The sequence below is a fragment of the Periophthalmus magnuspinnatus genome, chromosome 2 (assembly GCF_009829125.3).
Source record: "Periophthalmus magnuspinnatus isolate fPerMag1 chromosome 2, fPerMag1.2.pri, whole genome shotgun sequence".
Lineage (NCBI taxonomy): Eukaryota > Metazoa > Chordata > Actinopteri > Gobiiformes > Gobiidae > Periophthalmus > Periophthalmus magnuspinnatus.
The window spans coordinates 6,963,968-6,977,972 of record NC_047127.1 but is presented as its reverse complement, the minus strand read 5'-3'; the positions used below and the strand labels follow the sequence as shown (position 1 = coordinate 6,977,972).

Below are 14,005 nucleotides of genomic sequence, written 5' to 3'. Positions count from 1 at the left end.
TGGCTCTGCTCTTGTCTCCTTATCTGGCTCTTCTCCTCTGGCTCCGTTCCTGTCTGCTCCTGTCAGCTCTGCTCCTGTCTCCTCATCAAGCGCTCCTCCTCTGGCTCTCCTCCTTTCTCCTTATCTGGCTCTGTTCCTGTCAGCTCTGCTCCTGTCTCCTTGTCTGGCTCTCCTCATCCGGCTCTGCTCCTGTCTCCTTGTCTGGCTCTCCTCACCCGGCTCTGCTCCTGTCTCCTCCTCTGACTCTGCTCCTGTCTCCTCATCTGGCTCTCCTCCTCTGGCTCTGTTCCTGCCTGCTCCTCTGGTTTTGCTCCTTTGGCTCTGGTTTGCTCCTGTCTTCTCTGACTCTGCTCCTGTCTCCTCATCTGGCTCTCCTCCTGTCTCTGCTCCTGTCTCCTCCTCTGTCTCTGCTCCTGTCTCCTCCTCAGGCTGCACTCCTGTCTGCTCCTGTCAGCTCTGCTCCTGTCTCCTCATCTGGCTCTCCTCCTGCTCCTCCTCTTGTTGTGTCTGCTCCTCTGGTTTTGCTCCTCTGGCTCTGTTCTGCTCCTCTCCTCTCTGGCTTTGCTCCTGTCTCTTCATCTGGCTCTCCTTCTCTGGCTCTCCTCCTCTGACTCTGCTCTGCTCTTCTCCTCCTCTGCCTCTGCTCCTGTCTCCTTATCTAACTCTCCTCCTCCTGTCTTCTCCTGTCACCTCTGCTCCTGTCTGCGCTTCCTCATTTCTTTTATGGTCCATTTTCCCTTTCAACTTGCTGAATTATTTTTATGACATAACATAAACATACTTGCCACTTTTCCCCTCCTGTTGTAACCTGCATCGTGATGTTATGGAAGTTTTCAGACCAAGAAATAGAAATGTCGAATGAGTTTCTGGGAGGGCATCTGGTTTTACAAGACTCACTTTACTGCTTTACAAAAAATGCTGGTTCATGACCCGCAGTTTGACATCCCCTGTACTTAACCAGGTCATTTGTATGGTTAGTAGCATCTTAAAGGGCCGGTACAGCGTTTTATTGTCAGGTAATCAGGAAGTGCGCGTTAGCATGCTAGTTGCTGTAAGCTTTATTGTTGTTGTTAGCTTTGAAAGTTGTGAAAAACATTTAAAAACTCATCGTGGTGAATAATTAGGATTTTCTGAATGCATAAGGTAAGAGAGAAAGAACTTTGAATCACTGCAAACCGTTTAAAATGAACAGTTTTTCATGTTTTTAAGATGGTAAAAATCAGGTACAGCGCCTTTAATATGCAGCTTTTATTATTCAAGTACATGCAATATATAAAAATGTCCATTACTGTATTTTTATTGAAAGAAAATCTTACTTTGGTACATGGATGAGAGAGAATAATTTGTTTCATTTCTGGTTTATGCTTATGGGAAACAGACACAGGAACTTCTGCCACTAGAAGGAGCCAGTGTACCACTACTGTCACCTGCGCCAGAGTTTGAAAAGCATAAATCAGTTTATTTTTCTCATCTGTCATTCAAAACATATCATATATATATACAATTCCATGCTAGATTATGTGCAGTTTCTTTCACAAAAATGACAACACAAATGGGTAGAGCTGTTTACATAGAGATTCTATCACTTTGCCTAGAGTGTCACAATATGGCATTAAACCTATCTATCTACACAGTAATGCCATCAGATCTGTGGAGAGGAGAGTCGAGCTGGCTCATAGTGAGAATGCTTGTTTTTGAGCAGTAAAAATTTTTTTATAAATACAAGTTTATGGGGTATTAACCACTAACTTATAACATATTTAGAAAATGATAAATTCACCAAAACAACATATTAACATGTTTTATAAGTTTGACTTTCATTTTTGACATGGAGTTTCCCTTCACTCTGCTCTCTAAGTCACTCCCCCTTCAGAGTGACATTACAACACAATCGGCTTGCATTTTGGTTTGTGAAGTTGTCCAGTTTTGTGAAGTTGTAGTGTATTGTTTTGTATCCGTTTTGTATATTTATGTGAAATAGCTGCCCAGGAGCAAGGTGATGTAGACTTGTGGGCGGAGCATTGGACAGAATCTCACAGCTAACCGTAAGAAGAGTTCGAATAGGGCCCTGGAGAGATCGCTAGATTACTCAAACACGCATGGACAACATTTAAAACAACCTCAGGTGTGTTTTTGATGAGGGAATAATGTTATAACATGGTAGCAACGAAAAGTTGATTTTGCATAACACCCCCTCTTTAAATTGTCTGCATATTACCTCCTTTTTAATGTCATACTATGGAACATTACAGGCACATCACGGACGAGTACATCGCGCACCTTCCATCGAAAAAGTTACATCATGCACCTTTAAAATTCCACCCAAAAATGATTCAAAATTAACACATCTATAAGCAGATATTCTATTTTTGCCGTGTATAACATATAATTATCCCATTTCTTTAAGTCTTTTCCACAAATGGGACCAAAGCATTCGAATTCTCTCAGCAATAACCAGTGGGATTGAGCTGAGCCGAGGATTACCAAACGGTCTCCTCGCCTCCTAAGTCCTTATTTCCTCCACTAACGAAACACTGAAAGAACTCTAAATTACATTAATAAGGCTATGTACGGCAAGCAGAGAGGGACAAAAAAACAAGACAAATTTGACAGCGGAAATCCCCATTCTAAGCTTCATAATTCCATCAGAGGGCATATGATAAATGTGTCTCTTATCTGTTCTGGCGTATGGATCACAGTTAATATTCTTTAGCTGTCTGTCAGAATTGCCCTATATATATATTCCCTGTCTATACTATGGAGTTCCCCAGTCATGCACATAATAATATTCAAATTCCTTATATTTTTTGTGCAATAATAGCAAGGTATACTGTTCATTTTGTATGTTTAAAGGTCCGATATTACACAAAATGGACTCTTGTGAGCTTTAAGACATGTTATAATCCTTTTTCCTCATCAAAAACACACCTGGAGTTGTTATACGTGCCCTTTAAGGCTCTGGGTTAGATCCTAGTTCTGCATCACCAGTACGTACAGTCAGAGAGCTCTTGAGCAAGACGCATTCGCCCAATATTAGCAGCTATTGTTATTTACACTGCTTAATATTCACCACTGTTGTCAGGAGCAGGCGCAGGAACTTGGACTCTAAGTTGTCATACAGTGCCTTTAGTAATGTAACTTTGGATAACTTTTTGAAATGAATGTGGAGGGAGTTTGTTATAGTTTTGTGGATTTATTGATGATTCATTTAGATTGTTTTTTATTCTTCTGTCAAAGTGTGGAATGTAGCACTTTTAATGGGACAAGTTGGACTTTTTTTTATATAAACAGTGATAATTGAACAGTACAGACTTAGTAGTTCCATAATCAACTATTGCTATTCTTGTATTATTGTAGACAGATTAAACACATTTCATTTGTTTTTTATTAAAATTAAGACTTTTTAAAAATAAAAAATGTAGCGGATGAATTTATTTTATATTTTATATTTATTTATATCACCATGTTACCTTTTACTGTTTTGAAAATGTGATATAGCTACATATTAACATGCTTTATTAGTTTCACTTTCATTTTTAACACTTTTGAGTCCCTCCCACCTTTGCCCTCTGTGCTAAGTCACTCCCCCTTTAAATCACTATCAGAACACAATCAGTGCATTGCATCAGGTTTGTGAAGTTGTAGTGTACAGTTTTGTATCCTGCTTTTCTAAATTTATGGAGAATTGACTTGTGGGAGCATGTGTGACGTAGGCTTGTGGGCGGATCCTTGCACAGAATCTTACAGCTAACCATAAGGAAGGTTTCAATAGGGCTCGGGAGAGATCACTAGATTACTCAAACATGCGTGGATGACATCTAAAAACTCTTCAGACATGTTTTTGATGAGGGAACAACATAACACGTTAGAAAGCTAAAACAAAAAATTTATTTTGCGTAATACCCCTGTTTTAATTTTATTTTTTTAAATCGTGACTTGACTCCATTGCAAGACAGGGCCAAAGATCATACTGTCAGTCAAAAGGAGGCAGTACAGCATCACACTTTTATTAATTCTTTTGACCATTATGTCCAAAACGGCACTTCCTGTTAAACATCTGGCATTACTTACAAAATCTTTACCATTGCAAGATAGGGACAGTGCCTTGGCAGAGGTCTAAACTGTATTGTATTATGACTTGTAGCTGTATTTGGTTTTATTCTAAAGGTACAAAATGGCGGCTCTAAGATACAGTGATACCAAGCGGGCTCGTATCTGTCAGAACGCATTTGTCACAGCAGACATAATATTGTTCCTTTAATATAATCAGGTTTGAAAAATATGACTTTGGAACTGAACTCGGCTGTCATTTCATATATTTGTGTCATAAAGTGAGAATAAATACAAAAAAACTCAATAGGACAGCCTCATTCATCACTCACCGCTAACTCAACGTGACATCTCAATACGCGTGTGCCAATTTTCCTGTTTTGTGATTCATATTGATTCATTTAGTTGTATGCTCGCCCAATCTGAACAAATTAAACGGTATTATAATTTGGTAGAACGCTGTTGACGATTGACGTTTTTAAGGCGCCGTACCTGATTTTTACGGTCTTGAAAATGTGAAAAACTGAACAAATTACAGATATATGTTGTATAAGCAGCTCTTGAGGTCAAAATAAGTCCGCTGCGTGCTGCGTTTTTATTGTTTGAGAATCAGGAAGTGTAAGGTTAGCATGCTAGTTGCTTCACTGTGACGGCAAAGTTCTGCTCCGGTCTGTGAAAACTGTCAAAATGCTTATAAACTCATTGTAGTGAGTAACTGGGATGGTCAGAACGCATAAGGTAAGTGAGGAATAGCTATGGACAACTGCAAGAAATGAGCTAGTTTTGTTTTTCACATTTTAAAACTGTAAAAATCAGGTACAGCGCTTAAAAAAATAATAATAATTTAGCCATCACCAATGATAGACAGCTTGAACAATGACCACACTTACTCACAGGCTTATTTTAAGTTAGCAAAGCATCTTGGTGGCTGAGTGGCAGAGACTCTCGCCTCTCAGCAAGAGTCCAAGGTTCAATTCTGGTTGATCAGGGACTTTTTGTGCATCAGTCTGAGTTTGCATGTTCTCCCTGTGTTTCTTGAGTTTCCAGGTTTTCTGCTTTCTCCTATCAAACCTATATAATCTTCCAGCTAGGTACTCCTCACCATAGACTTTGGTCCTGATCTGGACATGGGTCAAATGCAACAAATGTCCCTACAAGTTTATACATTTAAATGCACTTTTTTACGTTTTGCCATTTTCAACATTAGATTCTGGATAACTGGAGTTGTGTTTTGTTTCATTTACACAGGTTTAACGCACAAATCCTGCATATTTAGGCTGTATTCTTCTGCCAAATGGAAACACTCTGTTCCACTTTGTGATGTCATCATGTGGTAATACAGGAAGTGCTCCACTGTGTTTTTAAACTCCATACTTTTTCACTAGAATCATTTGGATACTTTCAGTCCTGGAATTGCGGCTCTCTACTAAACTAAAGTTAAAAAGTAGCTGTCAACTTGAAAACTTCCTCTTGATGACATCACAAGGTGGAACAGAGCATTTTGAGCTTTGGAGATTTAGACAGATTAATGATGCAGCATTACTCAAACATGTGTGAATGAAACAAAACACAACTCCAGGTCTGTTTTAGATGCGGTAACAACGTTATGACATGACTTTAAGCTCACAAGAGTCAATTTTGTGTAAATATATGATTTTGAAAACACATTTGTAAAATCACGGATACAAGTTTTAACCATGATTCCGATTTTAACCACAGTCTGAAATAATTCTGAATGAAATCTTTGTATTTTTGTCCAGTCTGAACTCCACTAATCAGTTGACTGATAGTAAAAGTGTTAGATGCACAAGGAAAGAGAGATGGGGGTTTAGTCTGGTACTGCCAAACTTCTACAACTATAATGGTCCTATTCTCCTTGACTTTTCCTATTTCCGTTGTGTCGTTTGGCAAGACACTGCTAGTCGCTCAGAACCCCTACATGTAACAAAGTAGTAAATGATAATACAAATTACTTACCATCCGTGTTAATAAAAAGAGGTAGTACTAGTTGACGGTTAGTGACAGTAATTGTAGTAGAAAGATAGTTCTAGTAATAGTAATCATAGTAGTAGCAGGATTGTTGTAGTTGTGGGTTAGACTCCTGATCTCTCTGAGTGGTGTGTGCATGACTTCCCTTTGTTATTGTGGCAGAGTGGTTATCCTGTCTCCTCCTCTCAGTAAGAAGGATGTGGGTTAGACTCCTGATTTCTGTGCAGGTCCTCCCTCTGTTACTGCGCCAAATTTGTGAACAGGAATATAAATTTGTAGATATATATTTTAGATGGCACACATGATCAGAATATATTGTGAATGAAGTTGGCAGTGAGCTGTAAATGTCTTGGGCAAGGTTAGAATTACCATCGTTCCAAATATTTATAAGTTATTCTATTTTTTTAAAATTTCATATTGTAAATTTGCCATTCTATTGCACAACTTACCATATAAATTGTATGTCACGGTGCCACCACTGCTGTACCTGATTTTATTTATTTTATTTTATTTCCAAAAGTGAAAAACAGAAATAATTAATTTGAAATGGGTTACAGTGGTCCAAAGTTATTCCTCACTCACCTCATACATTCCGGGCATCCTAATTATTCACCACAATGAGTTTTTATGCTTTTTATCAACTTTCACAGCATGGAATTTCGCTGTTACGGTAAAGCCAACAACAGCTAGCATATTAACGTGCACTTCCTGATGATCAAACAATAAAACACTTTTTATTTAGATGCTGACAGCACACAATGGACTTACAGTTGAAACCAGAAGTTTACATACACTATATAAAAAGACACATACGCTTTTTTTCTCACTGTCTGATATGAAATCAGATTAAATGTTTTCTGTTTTAGGTCAATTAGGATTATCAAAATTATTTCTATTTGCTAAATGTCAGAATAATGAGAGATGGATTTTTAAAGACAATTTTTCATTACTTTCTTCAAAGTCAGAAGCTTACAGATGACCATGTCTTTAAATTTGGGAAATCCCAGATGATGATGTCATGCCTTTGGAAGTTTCTGATTTATTCTGGTTTATTGACAATGTTTCAGTTAATTAGTGACACACCTCTGGATGTATTTGAAGCACACCTGAAACGCACTGCTTCTTTGTGTAACATCATGGGAAGGTCAAAAGAAATCAGCCAAGATATCAGGAAGAGAATTGTGAATGTGCAAAAGTCTGGTTCATCCTTTGGCGCAATTTCCAGATGCTTAAAGGTGCCACGTTTGTCAGTTCAAACAATCATACACAAGTATAAAGACCATGGGAATGTGCAGCCATCATATCGCTCAGGAAGGAGAGGGGTTCAGTGTCCCAGAGATGAATGTGCTTTGGTCTGAAATGTGCATTTCAACCTAAAATATAAGACAGTGCCACCAGTAATCTGATCTGAACTGAAGAAGCTGCTTGGATGAGCAGTGAAACTCCTACAATGTTTTGTCCAGTTGACAGATTTTCTATTTTTCTTTTATGGATCAGACCTGGACGACTGAGGGATTACACAGATATACAGATAACCTAAGAATAAAAGACCTTGTGAAGATGCTGCTGAAGCTGGTAAGAGTGTGCTATTATCCAGAGTGAAACGAGTACTGCACCGACATGGGCTGAAAGACCACTCTGCCAGAAGAGGCCACTACTCCAAAAGAAACATAAAAAAGCCAGATTACAGTTAGCAAATGCACACAGGGATAAAGACCTGAATTTTTGGAGACCTGCCCTGTGGTCTGACGAAACAAAAATTTAACTGCTTGGCCATAATGAGCATCGTTACATTTGGAGGAAAAAGGGGGAAGTTTGCAAGCCTGAGAACACCATCCGAACTGTGAAATACGGGGGTGGCAGCATCATATTGTGGGGTTGTTTTGCTGCAGGAGGGACTGATGCACTTCACAAAATAGATGGCATCATGAGGAAGGAACATTATGTGGAAATACTGAAGCAACATCTCAAAACATCAGCCAGGAAGTTAAAGCATGCGTGAGCAAGACGGCCTACAACTTGGCTCAGTTACACCAGTCAAAATTCCTGACATGTATTGTGAGAAGCTTACGGAAGAATATATCCAAAACGTTTGACCCAAATCGTACAGTTTAAAGGCCATGGCACCAAATACGAAAGAAATGAACGTAAAATTTTGACTTTGAGGGAAGTAATGAAAGGCAAAGTTTGTTCAAATACATGAGGAAAAAAACAGGTACAGGCTCTAAAAGAATGATAAAGTCTTTGTCCATGCTTCATTACGGCTATAAATTGTGTAGTTATTATAAAATGGTGAGTAATGTCTTTACAGTATTGGCTCCGTTCAACCATACCAGACTTTCTACCTCACGAAACAATTTATCCTTCCATTATTCCACGCTACACTGTAAATTCTTTTGTGCCAACTCTGTCGCTTTGTAAAACCCGTTGTCATTTTCCACAATAACAAGTCACTCTTTCTCCTCTTCTCTCTGTTTCTCTCTCTCTCTTTCTTGCTTTCGACAAACAGTCCTGGGTTATCGGAGTATTTGGTGTTACATTTCTTACGCAGGGAGCTCTTTGAAGCCTATAGAAAAACACAGGCTTTGAAATAGGAATGCGTCTTTCTATCACTAACAAATACCGTTCACCTATACCTTCGTAGAAATCTTCAAAGCTGTTGTCACGACGGAGGGTAGGCCCTATATCTGCATTGGTAAAGGATTGATTGCTGTTTGGATGCAGCTGAAGCGGAATTTGAAATATTTGAAGCGAGTTTTGATGTAAGATGTTGGCAGAAGAGGCAAAAGGGTTATTTGAATTTGCATGCCCTAGAGATAAAACGTGTCAAAGCGACGGAGAGGTGACAAGTAAATAAGATGAATTGAGAAATGCCATCCTGACATTTTTGGTAAATTGTGGTGTGCAAATATAAAAAAATGCATTGTGGTTTGCATTTTTTAGCTCCTTAGGTTAAAGTGGAGCTGTTACTAGTCATTTTTTAGTCAGAACTAAGTACTTTTCTAGCTTTCAGGTCAAAAACTGAGCGTGTTCTCCCGTGGTTGTTGATTTCAAGTGCTACATGACATCACACATGACTGCCCTGGTATTACTGATTACAAATACCTGGCTACAGAGGCGGAGTTTGAACTGTGGACACCTGTTAGACCAATCACGCTTTTCTTTAGCCTTCCAGGTACTGCCCAAGTTAGCAGCTCTGTTGTTGACGGAGTTTAGCCCATTTAAAGAGACCACTAATCTTTTTAAGTATTAACCCTATTGCGTCGGATGCTATCGCCGCCAATAGACTTGCGATTGTGGACTTTCCAGTACCGTAACTCCACAACCAAATGTGCTATTATGTAAATTCAAAATGCATCTCAAAGTAGAGGCATGGGGCTCTTTAAATATGTTACTGTCTTTACGGTAATGTGCTTAACTTTGACCCTTGAAGATGACCAATCAGAGCGCAGGTGCCACCGGGATTCTTCCAGTCAGTTATTTGATGCGTCAAAGGAAAAATAAGGAGGAAGTTGTGTGAAAAAAGGCAAAAGTACATGCTGATACTTCCTCTAACATGATTTTTACGCCAAAAAAAATGAATAAAAGCTTAGGCGAGCTATAATGGTCTATAATGTGCTCAGTCCAAGGGTTAAAGGTGCCACTGTAAGACATTAAACATATCCATCTTCATAGGGACAAGCAGGTGACAACACCAGGAGAAGTTGCTGGTCAGATTTGTGGAAACGCGACTACGCTCACATTAAGAATGCATACACCTGTGGACAGACACGGTTAAGCAAAATATTTCCATGGAGACAAGCAATTGGCAGACCCTCAACCAGAAAAGTTACATAGTGTCTGTCGATATTAATCAAGTTATTTTCCTTAAATCACTAATAATTTACCAAAAATCCAATCCAAATTTGCTCTGAAATATATAAATGAAATTTCAAATGTTAGAAATTAGGCATTTTTGATTACTACCAGGCTGCTGATTACCATTCGCATAACTGACTCAATAAAACCACTGATGTGAAGTCGTTAAAGTAAAAAAACACGCACATTTAAAAGTCCAAACTTAGAAGTGGCCTTGAAGTTCCACCACACACCAGGGCTAAATACAACTTCACTATTTCAGCCAAAAAAGGAGAAATAAAAACTACTGACCAATTATTATGAATTATTAGACCATAGTGGACAATGGCTGCAGTATTGAACAAACAGTTTCTCAAGCTAGCCAGGAGCACTGCTATAAATATAAAGATATAAAGGCGTTGCGCTTGATCTTTAAAAGAACTAGCTCCAAAGTTATTTCTCACTTACTTTATGTACTCTGAGTGTCCTAATTATTCACCATGATGAGTTTATAAGCACTCTTCACCTTTTTTTAACATGCCAACAGTGCATCAACCTTACTTCCTAGTTTGCAGACAATTAAAAAACACAAATAGCACACAGTGGTCCCATTTTGACCCTGAAACTGCTGGATACTGGGGCCAAACTTCTTACTTTATTACATGTACAGACTCTTTAAACAGAAAAGTGCATGCAAATATATACAAATTCATTATAAATCTAACCATAACCATAATTGCAATTGTCTCTGTGCACAGTAACGCACGGCAACACCACTGTTAGCGTCACTACTTCCTGCCTAATTGTATCTCTATGCATTTTTTGTAAATTCAGGCTAAAATCAATAAATATTTAAAGATCAGGTCAAGATGAATGCTCTTTACATCATGCACTGTTTGGTAAAAAGCTGTAAAAAATTATCTATTCATTCTAGTTCACATTTTCCCAGTAATAACAAACACAGAAGCTATAGACAAGGTCGCCTCTTTCATCCAATCAGGTGCATTGTTGCAAAGAATCATGGGAAAACAACTGTCTGACACTATCCAAAGTTCTTGATTCTGTGTCATGGTGCATTTTCAGCAGTGACAACAAAACAAATAGCAGCAAAGATCGGGAAAAACTCTGAAAGAAACAATTGCTTGACACTTTCCCAGACGGATGTTTCTGGGTCATGGTGCGGAGTGGGCGGAGCTAACATGCAAGGTCTTGGTCAGGAGTACCTAGCTGGAGGATTAGACCATTAAAAATCAACTAACCAGTTCATTAATTCCTACATTTGAACTTTCATTGTGGTAAGTTGTCTCATTTCGCATGTTGTCGGTCGACTTCTCGCTCCATAGACGTTTCCATTACTTGTAGTTGCTCGGTGACGTCAGGGCGTTGCCATGGCAGCCGTGCGCCCCGTAACTTCCCTGTACCACGGGTGAATAATGCCTTTTGATCTTCCATCATCTTCCACATTAGAGCCAGGCTGTTGCTCCTACTGGCTCCTTTGAGAAACGTATTGATCATCATTTTATTAGCACGAACAATATTAGATTAGCTAGAGTTCTTTTTTTTCTTTTTTTTTTTTTTAAAGTTCCTGGCTTCTACCTAACCCAATTTTCTCACACTCAGCTTTTTTTCCTACTATTTCCCTACGTTTCTACATCTCCTTTTAAGTCTTCAGATTTTTTTTTTAATTGAATGAAGTACAAATTTATCTCGGCCCAGTACAGATATATTCGCTTTGTGCTGTCTTCATCAAATTTAATGCGTTTTTATGTTCCGTGAATGGTCCGTGCGTCGTTAGCATGCTATTTGTCGCTTTACTGTCACAGCACGATCTCTGAAAATTGTGAAAAGTGCTTATAAACTCACTCACTGTAAATAATTATGGTGTCATAGAAATGCATTAGGCAAGAGAGGAACTGCATGACTGGATCACTGCAAACAGTTTAAAATGAATTTGTTCTGTTTTTCACGTTCTCAAAGCTTTTAGCCTTGTCAGAATGTTGTTTTTTTTAAACTCATGGTGCTCTACTTACGTGCTTTTATTCATTTTTTGATATTTCTATTTCATAATGAGTCTTAAGCACTCTTGGTGATGGTCATAAGATTGAATCATCCAACTACAAGGCTATTCACTTGAGTTTTATTTAATCCCCGTCACTTCAGTCCTTGCGTCCTCTGCTGTTTTGAAAAATTGGGGCTAAAGACTTTTAATTGTTTGCTCCATCTGATTTAGCAATATATGCAAAACCAAAATACCGAACAATATTTTTTGAGCTAATGGTAACGGTCACATTTTTATATAGTGCTTTTCCACCTTCAAGTCAATCAAAGCGAGTCTTGCCCAAGGACACAACGACAGCATTCATCTGTCGAGCTGATATTGCAACCACCGACCTGTGGCTTAGTGCATCTGACCGCTCAACCAATGATGTTTACGTCGAGAGCAGGATTCGAACCGCCAACCTTCAGTGGACAAACACTCAACTGAGCTACTGTCGCATCAGTATCAGGCTTCAAATTTTCAGCAGAGGCCGGTATTTTGTTTTGGCCGACCTGCTCCTGACATAATATGCATGAAGCTTTATTTCAGGGGTGTCCAAACTAAGGCCCGGGGGCCAAATGCGGCCCTCAGACTAGTTTTAATTGGCCCTCAAGCCTCCTGCTGAACCCGCCCAATTGATCATAAGCACTACTTTTAACAGCAAATTAAACTATTTCTACCACTATAACCTCAAACATCACATTGCAGTGTGATACAGACCTAAAATGAATGTGTTTCAGGCCTTATTAATACACAACGGCTCTGTCAAAACTGTTTTAAAAGTCCTGCACTGCATTGAAATAATATGTTTTGAGATGTGGCACTCGATAAAAAATGTTTGGACACCTCTGCTTTATTTGAACACTTAGTGCACATGTATCAAACTCAAGGCCCGGGGGCCAAATGCGGCCTGCCACGTCATTTTATGTGGCCCGCGAGAAGATAAATTAAAAGGCATGACTGTCATTTTAAAATAAGCCTATACTGTTTTAATGTGTGCACTGACAATAAACTAATGAGATTTTCCCAGCAAGTGAGAGAAATGAAGTGAGAAATATTTGCAAATAATCATCACAAAATGTTCATAAAGAGGAAAATTGTCAGCGTGGAAGGAAGTTGGAAGGAAGAAAGGTGAAGGTGAATACAAGTTTGTGCTTTGAGGAGAAAAACCTGTCTTTTTTTTTGTGTTATGAGGCGGGGTCGATACAGTCTACGTCAACATTCGGTTACATTTAGTGATATTTACACTGCCGCACAGTTACATCTGGCCCTTCATAGCGGCCATTTTGCTGATGTGGCCCTCGGTGAAAATGAGTTTGACGCCCCTGCTTTAATGCAAAGAGATAACTGGACAAAATGTGACCACACAGCTCTCTTAAGGGTTTGTGGTAAAAAGTGCTCTGGGTGAATTTGTAGTAAAATAATTTGGGTAAAATGCTAAAAATCTGCTTTACATCGGCCTCAAAAATACCGGCAGAGTTTATGAGCCAATGGTTTCTCTGGATTCTAAACAATTATTAACGGCAACGACCATGAAAGAACTCATATCGGTCGATCTCTAATAATAAGTGCTTTCATTGTACCTGTCGAGGTCTAAGCGCCAAAGTTTATCTGTTCAGTTTGTCTACACACTGTAGATAAAATATGACTTGACATGAGTTTTGACTTAGACACTGCGTTATTGTTTTTTGCCGATCCAGATGCAGCCCGCTGTAGCCTTCGTGCCGTCCCCAGAGAGATGGTCCTCCCTGGGTCCCTAGTGAGGTCCTCCCTCGGGTATTCATGCAGGGGAGCTCCAACGCATTTTCCCCAGATCTTTAATGTCTTTGGCCATTCATCTATCTACAACCACAACCCCCTGAAGACCCAATTGAGGGGTGGAGGAGGAGATGGATGGTCCTCTAGCCTCCTGGGACCCCCTGATTCTAGGGACATGGAGTGGGTAGTTCAGGTAAAGGATTGCCCCAGTGCATGGAAGAGGCGTGCGGCAGTGTTTGTAGTAATGGCGTGCACAGAGAATGCCCTAGAAATGCATCGTAGTTTGTAACTGTTTGCAAGTAAATAAGGGCCTCCTGTTGGATTGTGGGATTG

At 39.3% G+C, this 14,005-nt stretch overlaps 1 protein-coding gene across 1 annotated transcript in view; it reads left to right on the top strand.

Moving 5' to 3' along the window:
• Positions 1 to 14,005, top strand: part of chrm4a (cholinergic receptor, muscarinic 4a) — a 62,639-nt gene that overhangs the window by 917 nt on the left and 47,717 nt on the right. The window lies entirely within an intron of this gene.